Below are 11,924 nucleotides of genomic sequence, written 5' to 3'. Positions count from 1 at the left end.
TTGTCAATCAGAAATGAAAAACAAAGAGTGTCTCTAATCACTAGGACCAGTAAATTTATCACTTATTCTGAAACCACAATGACACTATGCCAACTTACACTAGTGAGACCTACGTGACATATAATCTATTTCTAAACCATGACTCAGTTGAAGAAAATTGTAACATGCCATCAAAACAATGCTCAGGGGCATAACATCTTCCCATAATTGTAAGAACTTCTTATTTGAAAGTAAATCTGATCCTGCTGGCAAAATGGTTTCAAATTCCCAAGTGAGCAGTCACTTGTGTATCCCTGAATAAAATGCATAAAGTACTAGACAGTCTCTAAATATGAGCTCATGACTCTGAGAAAGGTGAAAAAGGGGCCTCTGATGTGGTCATCTCATCATCAGGGCCCCTAAGATATTAGTCATCCTTTCTCATTGCTAATAATGCCATTTTAAGCTTATTGTCTGTCTTCAGGATTATGTATATGTGTGTTTGTGTATGGGTATACCTGCATATTTCTTTTCATTTTTATTTCTCTCTTGGAAAGCTGTATCCCTCCTCCCCCACCACCTTTTTTTCCATGTGATTCAGATCTTAAACATTCATTCTCAAACAGATGTGTCTGATGGAGCCTCTTGGTTAGCATAGGAAAGAAAGCATAAAACCACTTTCCTTCCTCCCCAAGCTCATACCTACTTTTTCCCCCTCAGAGGCCCTTAAATAGACAAAAAGCTAATGTTCTGATAACCAGAAGTAAAATGTTGTCTTAGGCCAAACCATCTTTAGCTGGCAGACAATTCATTTTAATTGTCAGTTCAATATTAGTTTTGTCTGCTTTTCACTTTGTTGAATCGACCAAACTGATTTGGTGATTTTTTTTGCATTGTGATCACAGTCTAAAACTCATCCTACAACATAATCTACAGAATCAGAGAATTTCAGAGTTAGAAGGGACTTCAGTGATCATCTGGTCTTATCTATACTTGAAAAAGAATTGTCTTGAAAGCATACTTCATGACTGGTCATCCCAGTTAGGCATGGTGGAGCACACCTGTAATCCTTGCTACTGAGAAGGCTGAGACTCATGAATAGCTTGAACTCAAGCATTCTAAGTTGCAGTAGGCTAAGCCAGGCTAAGTATCTGCTCTGTCAAGTAGCAATATTGTCAGCAGTATCTGGGATTGAGGAGCCATCAGACTAACTAAGAAGGAGCCAACTGGCCTAGGTCAGAACTCCCATGAAGATCAATAATGGGGTAGCACCTATGAGTGGCTACTGTACTTCCAATCTAGGTGAGGTAGGAAGATCTAGTCTCAAAACTAAACTAAATTAAGAAACAAACAAACAAAAATCATAACTGATCTTCCAGCCTTTGCCTGAAGACCTCAAGTGAGGGGAAATCCATTACTTATAAAACAATCTATTCCACTTTCAGACAGCTCTACTGTTAGGAGGTTTCTCCTAAATGTGTGTCTTTGCAACACATACTCCCCATTGCTCCTGGTTCTGCCCTGTGGGACCAAACACAACATATCCAAACCTAAAACCATATGACAACCCTTCTAGAATGCTGTATGGGATATCAAACAGACCAGTGAATTGGAAATGAGCACATCTTAACCAAGGTCAATCTGAACCTTTACTTGAAATTCAAAAGAGAGTTTACAAAAGAGTTTAACTAGTGACCCTGGTTTCCTCTTGTGCCTCTTTCTGCCAATTAAACTTCCTACATACTATGGAAAAGGTTATTTTTAAGTGTACTTTACATAAAAACTTAAGGCTCTTTTTATTTTTCTGACAAATACATAGTCAAAGAACAATTTAAAAAAAAACAGATTATCCCAGTAATTTACTGAGGGGAAAATATGACTACTGGGAAGAGGGTCATTCATCTCTAATATTATCTTGATGGACTATCTGTATTGTTCAAATTCAAAAGTTAACCATCCAACTCTCACCTGTGATTTCTCTCAGTAACTACGGACTTGAGAAACAAGAATTTGAAAATACTCTGCCAAGCATTGGTTATCCTCACCACGTGGGTGAGAAAGCGGAGAGTATAATCATTATTCATTCATTCATTTTACAAGCATTTATTAAGCAAGTACCTGTAACATGCTGGCATTGTACTAAGTGCTGAAGATACAAAGGCAAAAACAAGTCATTTCCTGCTTTTAAGGAGTTTATATTCTATCAGAGGAAACAACATGTACACAGAAAATTAAATACAATATGTACGCAAAGGTTTTCCAGGAAGAAAAATAGGTTTACTATAGGAGGTAGTATTTGAACTTTGCAGGATTTAATCCATTCCATCCCATTTCTCCAGAAAATTGTACCCTCTCTCATCCACACTCTCATACTAATCTTCGATCTCTCCTTGTCTACAGCTTGATTGCCTACAGCTTACCAATATGCCCATATTTCTGCCATTTCCTCACTAGTTATAGACCTATATCTTTCTTCCCTTTCATGGCTAAACTCCTTGAGAAGACCATGTAAAATTGGTGTTTCCACTTCCTTTCCTCTTACTTCCTTTTTAATTCTCTGCTATCTGACTTCTGAGTTCTTCATTCAACTAAAACAGTTCTCAGCAAAATTATCAATTACCTGACTGCCAAATCTATTGGACTTTTTTTAAACCTCATCTTTTTTTACCTCTTTGTCAGCCTTTGAAATTGTTGATAACCTTCTTATGCTCTCTTCTATCTAGGATTTCATGACCATTCTCTCTCCTGGCCCTCCTCCTACCTGCCTCACAGCTTCTTCTCAATCTTGTTTGTTGGCTCTTCAGCCATGCTACAGTTGCTTACCATGGAAGGCTCTGTCCTTGGCCTTCTTCTCTTTTGCCACTATATTATTTCCCTTAACAATCTCATCAGCTGACATGAAGTCAATTGTTTCTCTGCAGAATATTCCCAGAATTGTTTATCCAGATCTAACCTGTCTAATCTAGACTCACTACTGAACATCTTGAGCTAGATGTTCCTTACACATCTTAACCTTAACATTTTCAAGACCAGTCTCATTGAGTTTCCCCCAAATCTCCCCCTTCCTAACTTCCCAGTTACTGTTGAGGGTACCACCATCCTCCAGGTCATCCAGGCTCACAATGTAGGTATCATCCTCAACAACTCACTTCCCTTCACCTTTCATATCCAATCAGTTGCCAAGTCCTATCAATCACACCTTTGTAACATCTCTTGGTTATACTCTCTTTTCACTTCTGACAATGCCACCATCCTGGTACGGGCCTTCAGCACCTCATATATGGACAATTGAAATAACCTTCTGGCTCTCCCTGCCTCAAGTCTCTCCCAACTTCAGTCTGTCCTCAACTTAGCAATCAAAATGATCTTCCTAAAACATCATTCAGATCATATCACTTCCCTACTGAAAAATTTCCTATAGTTATCTATTACCTCCAGGTTCAAAAAATAAAATCCCCGTTTTTAGCTTTTAAAGTCCCTTACAACCTGGCCCCTTCTTACCTTTCCAGTGTTATACCTTATTTCCTCTATGAACACTGCCAATACAGTGACATTGTCTTCCTTGCTGTTTCTGGCATAAGATACTTCATCTCCCAAATTCTGTACATTGGCTGTCTCCTGCACCTAGAATTTTCTCCCTCCTCATCTCTATCCCTTCACTTCCCTGGCTTCCTTCAGATCTCTGTTAAAATCCTACCTTCTGAAATAAGCCTTTTCTACTCCCCCTTAATATTAGTGCCTTCCCTCAGTTGATTTTCTCCCATTAATCCTGGCTATATCTTCTTTGCACATAGTTGTTTGCATGCTATTGCACTCTGTTGAACTGAAAACTCATTGAGAACTGGAATTATCTTTTTTTGCCTTTCTGGATATGCCTAGAGCAAAGCACAGTGCCTGGCCCATAATAGGTGCTTGTTAACTTCTTGTTGTTGATTCATTTCTCGTATCAGGCTCTTTATGACCTCATTTGGAGTTTTCTTGGCAAAGATACTGGAGTGGTTTGCCATTTCCTTCTGCAGCTCATTTTATGGATGAGGAAACTAAGGGAGACAGGGTTAAGTGACTTGCCCAGGATCACACAGCTAGTTAGTGTCTGAGGCCAGATTTGAACTCAGAAAGATGAGTTTTCCTGACTCCCAGTCCAGTGCTCAATCCACTGTTCCACCTAACTGTTGACTGGATGTGAGTTTAAAGGTCTGAGTTTTAATTTGCACTTTATTCATTGAGTGAGTGCCACACTGGGCACATCTACCCAGTTCACTAATTTTCAATCCCTCTGTAAATGCAACCTGCAAAATGAAGGGATTGAATTGTATAATGTAATTCACCTTGTAAGATTCTCTTGAGGTTTTTCAAACACTTTCCTCACTACTGTAATGTGAGGTCATGTAAGTATTATTATTCTCACTTTACAAATAAGGCAGCTGAAGTGATGCCAAAAGTCACGCAGGAGTTCAGCATTGAACTTGGGACCCTCTGACTCTAAATTCAGTGATCTTTGAAGAGCTACCACACTTCACCACAGCTGTCTCTTTCCGTGGAGTAATAAAACAAAAACCCCAAACAAGAGCCTCTAGGCTAGCTCAGGACTCTGTTTTCCCTCACTGAACCTAGGACTTCTGGAATTAGCAGCAGAAATTTCACCGAGAAAAGCTCAGAGATTTTCAGTTCACCTGAGCAACCCCAAGAGGGTTAGATAGCTAGATAAAGAGCTAACATTGGCTAAGTGGAGGCCATTGTGTTTGCACAAATGCCTTTGAAACGTAGGGATATTCTTTGAATTTTTCTCTCTCCAGTAGAAACTAAAACCTAAGGTATTTCTGATTTCTTTGTCTTGATCTCTTGTGCAATTTCCTTTTCATTCTAGGTCTCCATTTTGTTGTACTTGTCATCACTTCATATTCTATGGCCTGCATAAGCCCTCCTTGTACTTACTATTTTAAGCTTCCTTCTTATCATGGGACTGATATTTGTTCCTTCCTTGCTCAATAGCCTAAGCATCAGGTTTGAAATCCCTAGACTCCCTGGAGCCACCGTGTTGAATCCCTGCAGAGGACATGGGATCTCTATTCTTTCCAAGCTGCTTTGAATTTCATCTTGAGGGTCAGATCCTAAAAACTAGGGACTAACTCTTCGAATAGACACTCTAAGAGAATTTTAATCCTACCAAAATGAGAAGTACATATTATTTTCAGGCCACCTATTAGACCAGTAGCTTTCAACATTTGGAGCTTGTGACATAACTGAAATTTATTTTCCCCAATTTGACATTAATTATTATGCTAGGCACACATGATTCAGCAATGGCTTTTACCAATTGATGGAATGGGTGATCAACTAAGGACCCATACCCCAACATTACTTCCTTCAGATGTTTGCTAATCTTTTAGTGAGAAAAAGCTTTTCATGCCATAATTAGAAATAAGACTTAAAATGCAACTACCCTTAGAAGAACTGGCAAGCTAAAAAATTTACTCTAAGTACTAATGATTGACTATGAATCCTTCTCTGAAAATTGGCTCTTTTTGGAGGTGGGGAGAGGAATCCCTGAAATCTAATGCAAGGTTTTTAAAGACTAAGCCTTCAGCAATATGAAAATCCAATTTGAAGGGCTTAGGGAGAGAGAGTGGAAGAAGCCTGGGGTGCAGGAAGCGAAAGGGTATTGAAAGGGAATGTAGAAGGCATTGAAGACAAACTTTAAGGACTTCACAATTTTACCCAAAGACAACTATGTCAATAGCAAAGATTTCTATAGTGCTATACTTTTCCTACCAAGACTGAGATCATTCCATATATTTTCATTCATACAACAAATACACAGTAAGCATCTACTTTGTAAAGGTTACTGTGATGCAAACTAAAAAAAAAGTATGAAATTGACATGATTTACTTCTTACCCTCAGGAGTTGATAGTCTAGAAGAGGAGATGATATGCACACATGATATGATTCAAAATAGAATATGCTAAGTTCATAAGAGAAGTCAGACAGTCAACAAGTATGTTATACACCAACTATGTGCCACCACCATGCTAAAGTGCTGGAGATTCAAGGCAAAAACAGTCCACGACCTTGAGGAACTCACAATGTAATGGAAAAGACAACAGGAAAACAATCATATACAAACAAGATATATATTTAGGATACATTGGAGATAACTCAGAGGGGAGGCACTAGCTTAAGAGGGACCCAGAAAGATTTCTGGTAGAGGTAAAATTTAAGCTAATATTTGAAGGAAGTCATGGAGGAGAGGGTGGGGAGAGCATTTGGGGGATGGGGGACAGCCTATGAAAAGACTGAGAGTTAAGAGATAGAGAAACAGCGAAAAGGCCAGGGTTACTGAATCATTGAGTATGTGAGGGAGGAAATAATATTTAAGGAAGACCAAAAGAAAGGAAGGAATCAGGTCATGAAGTGCTTTAAAAGCCAGAAAGAGGATTTTATATTTGATCCAAGAGCCAATGGAGTTTATTGAATTGCAGTGGCATGATCTTTTGGAAGATAGCTTTGTTACCTGAATAAAAGATGCACTGGAGTGAGGAGAGACTTGAGGCAGGGAGGCTAATCAGAAGGTCACTGCCCTAGTCCAGTTGTAAGTGATTATAGCCTGTACCACGGAGGTAACATTATCAGAGAGAAAGGAACACATATGAGATATATTGTGAAGGTGTATTCAATAGGATTTGGCAACTGACTGGATATAGGAGGGAAGAGAGAATCAGGATTTGAGTGAGAATTCACCTAGTTTGTGAACCTAGATGACCAGAAGAAGGATGGTGGTATCCCTCTAACAGTAGTAGGAAAGGTAGGAATAGGAAAGGTTTGGGGGAAAAGATAACAATTCAATTCTGGGCATGTCTAGGTGTCAGCTTGAGAGACAGGTTAAAGCCGGATAAATAGGTGCAGGAACCACCTGCATAGAGATGACAATTGAATCCATAGGAGCTGATGAGATCACCAGGCAAGCATATAGTATTTAAAGAGAAGAGGGCTCCTGACAGAGCATTGGGAGATACACGGGGTTAGTGAGTATAACCTGGATAGGATCCAGCAAAGGATTCTTAGAAGGAGACATCAAATAGGTAGGAGGAGGTGTCATAAAATCTTAAGAAACAGAGAATCCAGAAGGAGGTTACTGACAGGGTCATAGGCTGCAAGAGGTCAAGAACAATGAGGACTGAGAAAAGGCCATCAAATTTGGCAATTTAGAGATCACTGGTAACATTAGAAAGAGAGAGAGGAAATACCAAAGGCTTAATTTAGATGGGAAAGAGATCTTTACTGCTTGGGTAATTGGAAAGGTTTCATGAAGATAGCTTTTGACCTGGGCTTTGAAGGATAAGTAGAATTTCAAAAAGGTAGAGTAGAGGTTGTTGGAAGAACATTAGGCAGAAAAATTTATATCTCACTTAGAGTCTATGGCAGAGAGTAATGAAAGGCAAGAATGGGAAGGTTAGTTGGATCTAGAATATTGATAGCCTCAGGAGTCTAGGCTTTTATTCAGTAGCCATTGGGAAATCATTGAAGGTGTTTGAGCAGATGTTATACAGAATACAATTTGCAGTTGTATAGACAGCCTATAAAGCTCATTATTACTTAGTAAAAACCTCAGGAAGAATGTATACTAAAATAAGTAAATCCAGAAACTATGTGTTATCCACCCACTCTCTAGCCTCTTGCTGGAAGAATTAGGTACCCTATGTCCCTACCCCTCATTATTCATTCCGTATTAGGTAATTTAGAAAATATTCTCACTGCACTAGTCCTAACTATACTACTATTTCCCCTGTGAATGACAGAGTAGCATTCTATTACTGCTATTATGCTTTTTGTCGAAAATTCCACAAGTTTCAGTCCTGGCAGGCTCTGAGGATTCCACTGGAGTGTAAAACCCATTCACACTGAAAGCTACACCACTGTGTGATGTTGTCAGAATGAGTACGATAGGTGCTACATACTGAGCCTGTAACCCATTGGTATCTGTTCTCTTTCCCTTGCGATCAGTAATAAGGTTTGTTACTGCTATCCCTGTGTCTTTTCTGCTCTTCATTCACATCATCAATATATGGATGTGTGTGTATTTATATCTTAGAACAGACATTACAGATGAGTTGGGCCCAGAATCAAACATGAGCAGGGAGATGAGTTAGATTGCCTTTGGAAAGATTCCAAGTTGCTTTAATAACCTCCCCCCAAATCCTCTCTGAAAAGATTCATCTTTAAATCTAGTATTCTCCTAGTGTTATTGTATCACTGCAAATCATAGAAAGCTACAGTTTCCAAGTTGAGGATGGAAAGGTTCATGATAGGTTTTAGAAGGCTGTAACATATTTTATGATGGGAAGAATATTGGATTTGGTACCAATGATCTGGATTCAAACCCTTACTGTCACTTAAACCTGTATGACCTTGGGGAGGTCATACCATCTCTCTGGGTCTCAGTTTTTTCATTTGTAAAGCGAGGGTTCAACCTTTAAAGTCTATTCTCAGCTCTAAAGCCCATGATATATCACAAACAAAGAGTTAGGATGGTGAACAATAGGAAATTATACCATCAAAGAAATGTATACATGAAAAAGAAGATAGACCTATCATGCCCAAGACCTATCATATCCATGTGTTCTACTGGTAGCTCATTACGTCAGGAGAAAACAAGGAAAATGCCAAATATCTTTGAAGGGGTTTGTGAAGAACTTACGGAGAGTCCATGAACAGGAACCACAGGGAATAAACAAAACTGGACAGGTTGTGATTTACATCATTAACTCAAATCAACCCACATTGATGAGATTGCAAATACCCGGACTATTTGAATATATTCTAATAATATCTGCAGTTGGCATTGTTTGACTGTATCAAGTCCTAGATCACCGCCAAACCTCTTGGATGAGATCTAAAACCATTCAAAATAGTTTGGCCTAACTCTCCACTCAGGAAAACTAAGTGTATGAAGAATTTCTATTTTCCCAACTATGATATGATTGAGTGGATAACACATAAATCCCATCCATCAGAGTATATGCATAATACATGTATACATACATGTATTATATGATACACGCATGTATACATATATGTGTATATGAAATTGGTAATCAACAAAAGTTGGAACCAGAATTGAAGAAGAATGAGTTAAATTGCCTTTGAGAAATTATAGTTATTAATGATCCAAACATTTCCCTAAAATAAAAACTTCTTAATACCTAAATTCTTCCAGTTTTGTTGTATGGCTGCAAGACATGAGATACAAAACCTATAGCCTCCAAAGTACTAAAAATGGAATTGCTTGCAGGAGAATATCAACAGTCTTTGATAAGCAGACGATACCACTCTCATAGCAGAAAAATGGAGAGAATTAAGAAGCCTCTTGATGAGAGTGAAAGTGGAAAGCATAAAAGTTGGCTTGAAGTTTAACTTAAAAAAAAAAACTAAGATCGTGGCAACTGATCCCATCACTTCCTGGCAAAGAGATGGAGAAGAAATGGAAGCAGTGGCAGATTTCATTTCTTAGGCTCAAGGCTCACTGCAGATGGAGACTGAAGCCTGAAATTAAAAGACACTTGCTCCTTAGAAGGAAAGCTATGGCAAACCTGGACATCATACTAAAAAGCAGAGATGGCCTTGCCAAGAAAGGTCCATATAGTCCAAGATATTGTTTTTCTTTTCCACTGACAACGCATGGCTGTGAGAGTTGAACTATAAGGAAAGCTGAGTACCACAGAATCCACATTTCAAATTATGGTACTGGAGAAGACTTTTGAAAGTCCCTTGACAACAAGGAGATCAAAATCAGTCAATACTTAAAGAAATCAATTCAGACTATTCATTGGAAGGTGAAATATTTAAGCTGAAGCTTAAATATTTTGGCCACATATGAGAAGACAGACTCATTGGGAAAGAGTCTGATATTGGGAAAGATTGAAGGCAAAAGGAGGAGATGATAGAGGATGAGATGGATAGATAGTGTCACTGAAGCAATGAATATAAGTTGGACAGACTTTGGGAGATGGTGAAGGATAGAAGAGACTGGAATGTTATGGCCCATGGGGGTCAGAAAGAGTTAGACCCGACCGAATGAGGGAACAACAAACAAGGAGAACAGAGGGCAATGGAAGGTACATGGAAAAGTGAATGTTAGTAGGCTATGAGACATTACAAAAAGGAATTTCCAAGAGTGACAGAGAAAAAGGAAATGAGCTGGCCACATGGAAAGAGCAAGGAGAAACCAAGAAAGATCTATGATCTACATGGTGTCCTCTCAATGATAAGAAAAGGGAGAATATGCCCTGCCTAGTGGTTCACTTCTTGTGAAGAACTTAGTAAAGGACTAATACAAGAATCATGGAGGATAAGCATCTATAAATAGATTGCAATCTTCCTTATTAGAGGGAATACTACATCTAGATAGAGATCCATTTGAGTGTTAAAGTATATTCTGCACTTACTTGTCTGTTTAGATACCATTTCCCTTGGTAGAATGAATCACTCCATCAATCAGTAAGCATTTGTTTTGCTCTCTGAGAACAAGGTCTGTTTCATTTGGGGTTTATAATGCCCACTATGTCACTATTCTTTCAGGGAGAATATTTTGTACCAACTCTACGGATATAATAAGTACACAATTCCAAAAGCTAATTACGTCTGGCTGACTGGTATCAACTAACAATCATGGAGGGATTCATACTGGTGAGCTTGTGAACTATAGCATTAGGAAAAAGCCATTGCTCCCCACCACCGACCCCAAAACCCCAACCCCTCCCCTTCTGCTCTCTGCTGCAGGCCGCATGGGAAGAGACTTTCCCCGAGATTTTAAGTTGGGGTGAGGGGAGGCGGGGGGGGGGGGGGGGGGGGGCCGAGACTCGTCGGAATCCAGTGCACTGGACTTGGGGAAGGGAGAGCGGCGGGAGGCACGGGTAGAAGAAGGGGGTGGAAGAAGATGTTGGCCAGGCCACGGGTCCAGGTGCCAGGAACCTCAAGGCCCTGGGCCACTGCAGCCATGACTTTTTACCCATCACCCTCCTGGCACTCGATACCTCCAAAGCCACTTTACAGGATTTCCCTCCTGCCCCTCCGCCTCCACACTCCCTTTCCCCGTATCCCCGTGGTCTGCAGCCCTAGTCCCTTGAGCCTCCCGAGGGGCCCTACCTGGGAGCTCCGAATTCTTATGGCTGCGCGGTAGGTTACCCTTATGTCATTCTCACAGCCCCCAGCGGCCCCCACCTGCCTGATCAGCAGCTCCGGACCGCCTTGCTGCATCTCCGTGGCCCTGCAGTGAGAGTGCAGGAGGAGAAGCCGCTTGGGTTACTACAGCCAGAGGGACCCCAGGCGGAATGGCCGGACCAGACCTTCGAAAGCCCAGAACCTCCAGCCTCCAGCTTCAACAACTGAAACAGCGTTTCCAGCACGCACAGGACCTGGGCCCTGAGCCCTGAGCCCTGAGAGGGCTCAGTTAGCTGCCCAGCTAGGCCTAACTCAGACTCAGGTGAAGGTTTGGTTTCAGGACAAACGTTCAAAATATAAGATCATGAAGTAGAGATCTAGCAATCAAGAAGGGGAGCTTCTGGGGGCCCTCCAGCCCTGTCCCCACCCCCCCCTCACTGTGGGATATGCTCAGGCCCAGGACATTGCCTACTGGGAGCTATGTCAGCAACTTTGGGACCTGGTACCAGCAGCAGCAATCCCCAAGATGCTCTGGCAGCACCCTGGAGGATGCGAGTCTGAGAACAGGTGGGTACTCCATGCCTCCTATATAACTCTGGACCCAGCTCACCCATTCCTCTCTGGGTTCTTGGAGGAAAATAGCTCCAGATCAGCTTTAGGGGAGGAAGAGTAGGTGGAGGAGCAAGGGAGATTTGGAATGAAAATGGACACCCTCACCACACAACCACCCCCTTTCCCAAACAGACCTGAAGCTGAACACTATCCCCTTCCCTCTCCAGTTGGGTT

At 40.8% G+C, this 11,924-nt stretch overlaps 1 pseudogene; it reads left to right on the top strand.

The window, feature by feature from the left end:
• The first annotated feature begins 10,052 nt into the window (after window positions 1-10,052).
• Window positions 10,053-11,699, top strand: LOC118846829 (annotated as a pseudogene).
• Window positions 11,700-11,924: the final 225 nt, after the last annotated feature.

The sequence above is a fragment of the Trichosurus vulpecula genome, chromosome 4, assembly GCF_011100635.1.
Source record: "Trichosurus vulpecula isolate mTriVul1 chromosome 4, mTriVul1.pri, whole genome shotgun sequence".
NCBI lineage: Eukaryota > Metazoa > Chordata > Mammalia > Diprotodontia > Phalangeridae > Trichosurus > Trichosurus vulpecula.
The sequence above is the reverse complement of the archived record's forward strand: the minus strand, read 5'-3'. Positions and strand labels throughout refer to the sequence as shown.